A 6,451-nucleotide genomic window follows, 5' to 3' on the forward strand; every position below is an offset into this window, starting at 1 on the left:
GTTACAGTAACCTGCCTTCACTGACTTGGGAGCATTTGGAGAAGAAAAGGAAAACAGATAGGTATTTGTTTGGATTGTTTCATTACTTTTCCGTGTTGAAAAACGCTTTACATAAAGCACACCCTGATCTTTCATTTCGGATGCTATGTCAAGTTCTGACATATCAGCAAGCAACCGATCACGATCTCTGACAATACCTTTACTTGTGTTCAGGGTCTTGTGAGCAGAGACCGTGACCGGAATGCCCACAAAAGAATCAATACCCATCAGATTGGTTGCTTGCTGCTTTTTCCCACACTCAACGAGCAGGGCACCCGAACGTAAGCGTCTAAGATTCTTCACATCTCCAGCGATACCTTGAATACCCTTAGATACTGCAAAAGGGTTCAGTTTTAATGGTGTCTTGTCAGGAGTTTCAATTACAAGGAAACGTGGCCAGTACTCAATCGATAAAGACGGTCTACGGTCAGTATCAACAGGATCAATTTCAAGTTGACGTTTTGATTTCTTGGGGGGGATTTCATAAGCCATGGGTAATGTAAATTGGTTCATCATCCGACCTCCCCACCCACCATGGAGTATCACAAAGGACAATGCTAAAGCAAGCGGGCCTCCAGCTTGCAACACCAAGGATACTCGGATGATATACTCGAGTAGAATAATCATAAAGTAATTACTCTACCAGACTGGCCCATGAGCCACCGCCTTCTGGGCATACGACTCTAGGCAAATTACAAAACAACATAATTCAAAATCAAAGATGTTTCAGAAGCCAATAAATCCAAGACCAAAATTTCAATTTCAAATCATATTTGTGCAATGATATATTTATAATCTATGCACAGGGCTTGGCATGACCAGCCGATTGGTTGAACCGGGCCCATTCAACCTCCCGTCTAGGTGAAGTAAGGGTCGAAGGGGTGTGTTGAGCAAAAGGAACGCAGTCACAGGTCCCCAGTGCCCTCAACCCCCAGACTCCCGTCCTCCACCGACACAGGGCCGCAACCCACGGCAAACGGGTTGGTGGACCAAATATCCCCCCGGGTCCACTACGGGGGTGTCGGCGAGCTCTTGGCGTTACCCAGCACCCACCACGAGGAGGTGGCTCGCCACGGGTGCCCCCTTACCCAGACACCAATACAAAGCCACTACAGTTTCAACAGATTCTTGTGTTAATTATGACATTGCCCTCCCTGTTACAAACCACCCACCCAGATTGTATCACCTATTTCAGCACGGCTCCCTTGGGAGCGTTTATTCGCCGCCTTACACGCGCAGGCTGCATGTCGTTGAATATTGGGACCCTGGTGCCTCACGGAGAATTTTTCCGTGTGTTTTTTTTTGGCAAATTTATAGCCGAGCAATTAAGGTTTCTGTGATTTTAGGCGGTCTCATTTTCTTCCACAGACGTCTCGGTGGAGGACTTTACTTCCATCCAGCCTCCGGTGGAAGTCGCTCGAGCCATTGTATTTTGGAAGCCTTTTACTTTGTCATATCTATGCATGTTATACATGGTTGGAAACCCGATCCAACGTTCTCTCCAAAAATGCAAACGTGATTCTAATGCTGCCCCTGGTAACCAGTCCAGATTGAATCTCCGACATGATGGTTTGTGTAATTTTGTTGAACTTCAATTCTGCTATGTCACAGCAGTCGTCACGCCACCATTGTCCGGTCATGATGTAATGGCAACAACTCTTACGAGTCACCTCAGAAAATGCATGTCTACACTGCGTTTGATATGTAACCATTTAAAGCGTGTGTCAGACAATGTATAAAACGCACACGTTGCGCATTTAGTGGTGGAGCTATATAGGTGTCAATGTACGAAATGCAACAAATACCGCAGGTGATATAGATTGGCGGAATATACATGAATCTGTACACCGGCTACACCGTCGTCGTTAATATTTACAACTATAAACTAACAACTATTTGCAAGATTCTGGAAATATGTAACATGCTGGTGTGCAACATTAGATAGTCGAGCTACACAGGAATCAATATACTTGACAGAGCTAAAGTTGCAATAAATTGGAATAAAGCCATAAAAGGTATACCTGTAGCCTTAATATATAAACTTTCACTGTGGTGGAACGCCCTTGACAGTGCAGTTCTTCCAAGGTGTAATGTGCATTCGAGTCGCGTCTGAGAGTCGGGCAATGCGCGTAATTATGTAAAATTAATGCATTTGCGCTAATGGCGGGTAAAGTAGTCGGGGATCTGGTGCGCGTCTCCTGTCAGTTTTACGGCAGCTATAATTTCACGATCCATCATCCAAAATTTAATGTTTAAAATGCATCTGAAACCTCTTGAAAGTGCGGCTCTGCCAAGTTATAATGTACATTCGAGGAACGTCTGATAATCAGGCAATGCGCGTCATTATGTAACTGTCCTTGTGCGACTGGTAGGTAAAAACGCGCACCTTCAGTCAGCTATTATTTGAATATCCTTAATCCAAAATGAAAGATTTAAAATGCATCGGAAATCCCTTGAAAGTGCGGTTCTGCCAAGGTATAATGTGCATTCGAGGAACGTCTGATAATCAAACAATGCGCGTCATTATGTAACTGTACATGTACATGTACATGTGTTGTTGGTAGAAACGGGGATCTGGCGCGCATCTTTCGTCAACTGTTACTTCAATATCCTCCATCAGAAATCAACGGTGAAAAATGGGTCGGTAATACCCTGAGAATGTGGATCTACCAAGGTATAATGAGCATTCGAATATACGTTCCATTATATAACGACGCGCATCAAATAGACAAGCTAGCGCCCTGCTCTGACAGCTGTAACTTATCACAAAGGCCGCCTCTGTTTGACCACTTAATTACTCTGTTGCGTTCGCAACTCCTTATCATCATTATTTTCATAACTTCTTTCAGATCTGTCCGCATGGATTGATTGTGTATAAATGTACTTCTGTAGCTTCTTGAAACCTTAATTATTACCTGATTAGCTGTATATCACTCGTCTGTGTTCACAGCTCCGTACCTTGGACATACCACTTATCAGCAAATGTAATTTCGTCACCTGCCTTGCCTTCTTATCAGCAAATGTAATTTCGTCACCTGCCTTGCCCTCTTGTGGTTATAATCACTTAGCTTGGTTCACCTCCTTTTTGCATGCCGCTACTTTGTGATTTTAAAACTCGTTGCCCCACTGACTTCAACCTTGTGCATAAAATGCTTGAATTTCTTTGGCATGGGCAATTCACACCTTTTGGCATGCTCATGCCCCTCCAAATGGACATCACGCATGGAATAGAGATGGACAATTTACAGTTTCCTCCTGCCCCGTAGAAACATTTGTCCAAGAGTGTGACATCCAGACCCTCTTCTGTAGCGCCCAATTACTCCCAGAAAGTAAGTGTCCCAGCAACATAGTACAGTATACCGTCCACAAACGTATCGGTCGTTTGTCAAAAGTGTAAAACATATTACAAAGGCGTCGCGCATTTAACACGCTGTTATTCTGGTAGTTCCTGCTCTACACGCCTTACACACCCAAAATCGCCGCCGAAGCGAGTCCTATACTGCTACACAGCTTGTGCCAATGTGGGCTCTATTGGAATTTTGGACCCAATGCCGATCGCGAGTACCAGTGCTGGTTAAACTGGGTCTACAAGAAGTGGTACTCTGTATAATTACAAACAAAACACAGTCAAGGTTAATCTAACAAACACTGGCTTCACACTTTCAGGGTTTATCAATATTTAACCAATATTCTTAAAAAACAGGGCTTAATGCTGGTGACACGTGTCGCCGTGTTCTTCTATCACATCCAAAACCATGTTCTCCCAAATAGTAATGTGGCTTGTATCAACTTTGATTTATTTGAGCACGTAGATGAAATTCATTATTTTAACATGGTCCTTTCACAAAATGTGGTCTCTGCGGCTGGTAGTAAAATTTACGAGGGGATGGCAATAAGTTTTGAGCCTTGCATAGAAAACCACAAAATATTGGTATGAACCACATTTATTTTTCAACATAGTCCCCTTGCGAGTCAAGACACTTGTTCCATCTTTCCATCAGGCGCTGATGCCATCTCAGTAGAAGGTGCCATTTTGGTCCTCAAACCAAGCCTCAGTAGCAGCAATAAGCTCATTATCATCATGAAATCTACGACCACGCAAGTGTTTCTTGAGATTTGGGAACAGATGGTACTCACTTGGTGCCAGGTCTGGAGAGTAGGGGAGATGCGGCAAGATTTCGTACCCGCATTCCTGGACAGCAGCGGCTGCAACGCGAGAGGTGTGTACTGGAGCATTGTCTTGATGTAGAAGAAAACCACGTCTGATCTTGCCCCGGCGCTTCTCCTTGATTAACTGTCGCACTTACCTCAACAAGTTAGCGTAATATTCCCCATTTATTGTTCTTCCTTTCGGTAAGTAGTCTATGTGGATGACGCCTTTGCTATCCCAGAAGACTGTCGCCATTATCTTCTGCACTGATCTGGAGACTTTGAACTTTTTGGTCCTGGGAGAAGTGACATGTTTCCATTCCATGGATTCTTGTTTGCTCTCAGGATCATAGTGGTGGATCCAGGTTTCATAACAGGTTACTAGCCTAAAGTGAAAATCTTCTGGATTCTTGTTGTATCTGGTTAGCATGGAGTTGCTTATGGTGACCCTTGCTTGCTTCATTTCATCTGTAAGCATTCTTGGCACCCATCTTGCCCACACCTTAGACATGACGAGATGTTCATGAAGAATTGTCTCGATGGATCTGTGTGAAATGCCTGTGGTCTCCTCTAACTCGTGGAGTGTGATTCGACGATTTTCCAGCACAAGTCTGTGCACTCTGTCAATGTTTTCCTGACTAGTGCTTGTTGTTGGGCGACCTGGACGGGGGTCATCTTCAAGACTCTCTACCATGCTTAAATTCATTGACCCATCGTTTGATGGTAGCAGATGAAGGGGAAGACTTCCCATAAACTGCTGAAAGCCTTTCTTCAATGTTCTTCGCCGAGTTTCCTTCAAGAACTAAAAACTTAATTACTGCTCTATATTCAGTTTTATTCATTTTCACTGCCGTGAGGGGGGTCTGTTTCTGCCAATGTGAGCTGTTCAATAACGTCTGAGAGTAGGATACCAAAACTTATATATCACATCAGCTACACCCCAAGGTTCAATGTCGTACCATAGGCTGTGACACCTGGGTATGAAAAATGCTCAAGGCTCAAAACGTATTGACATCCCCTCGTATATGTCAGCTGTCAAATCCTTTCTCAGTTACTGTCAAACGCATGTTAAAATGTCACCAAGGGTTTTCGATAATTTGCGTAGGTTTACAAGTGCTACACATTGTTCATATACAGGTGTCAGTAGCCAGTATATACGCGAAGAGGCCCGTAAATCTGTTACAGAATTCAGAGACGAAACCAGACAACCGCCACCCATTTCCGTTGTTCAAAAGAGGTACACTGATCCTGCAACCAGACAAGAGGTGAGGGACATCCTGCCCAGGCAGATCAACGTCCATCTGATGACGATCAGCGCCTGGTGATGCGGTACTTGTCTTGTGGAATAATTCAACTTGGACATGCCCAAAAACCTTCAGTGGCGTCGTGTATGAAGTTGGCTGATTTCAACAAGGCACGGTGTGTTGCCGGGAGGTACCAAATTTCTTTCATGGACCACACAGACGTCCATGAGCTTCCTGGTCACCCTAAGCTTGTGCAAAGAGGACTACGACATGTAGCATGCACCAGCACCAGCACCAGCACCAGCACCAGCTCCAGCACCAGCACCAGCACCAGCACCAGCTCCAGCACCAGCTCCAGCACCAGCACCAGCACCAGCACCAGCACCAGCACCAGCACCAGCACCAGAACCAGCACCACCTCTAACACCAGCACCAGCACCAGCACCAGCACCAGCACCAGCACAACACCAGCACCAGCACCAGCACCAGCACCACCTCTAACACCAGCACCAGCACCAGCACCAGCACCAGCACAACACCAGCACCAGCACCAGCATAACACCAGCAGCAACACCAGCACCAGCACCAGCACCAGCAGTAACATCAGCACCAACAGCAACACCAGCACCAGCTCCAGCACCAGCAGCAACACCAGCACCAGCACCAGCACCAGCACCAGCACCAGCACCAGCACCAGCACCAGCAGCAACACCAGCACCAGCACCAGCACAACACCAGCACCAGCACCAGCACCAGCACCAGCACCAGCACCAGCACCAGCTCCAGCACCAGAATGACACCAGCACCAGCACCAGCACCAGCACCAGCACCAGCAGTAACATCAGCACCAACAGCAACACCAGCACCAGCTCCAACACCAGCACAACACCAGCACCAGCACCAGCACCAGCACAACACCAGCACCAGCACCAGCACCAGCACAACACCAGCACAACACCAGCTCCAGCACCAGCACCAGCTCCAGCACCAGCACCAGCACCAGCACCAGCACCAGCACC

General features: G+C 46.3%; 1 protein-coding gene across 2 annotated transcripts in view; it reads right to left on the reverse strand.

Annotated features, from left to right (window-relative positions):
* The window catches only part of LOC137291141 (Y+L amino acid transporter 2-like), a 45,537-nt gene extending 42,499 nt beyond the window's left edge, over positions 1 to 3,038 (reverse strand). The window contains exon 1 of one of the 2 annotated variants that reach the window (XR_010957249.1): positions 2,955 to 3,023. The gene's annotated coding sequence lies outside the window, so the exon portion shown is untranslated. Of the gene's footprint in view, positions 1 to 2,954 lie in introns of both variants that reach the window. The other variant, XM_067822426.1, reaches the window with a different exon arrangement.
* Between the last annotated feature and the right edge of the window lie 3,413 nt (positions 3,039 to 6,451).

Source organism: Haliotis asinina, chromosome 7, assembly GCF_037392515.1.
Source record: "Haliotis asinina isolate JCU_RB_2024 chromosome 7, JCU_Hal_asi_v2, whole genome shotgun sequence".
Lineage (NCBI taxonomy): Eukaryota > Metazoa > Mollusca > Gastropoda > Lepetellida > Haliotidae > Haliotis > Haliotis asinina.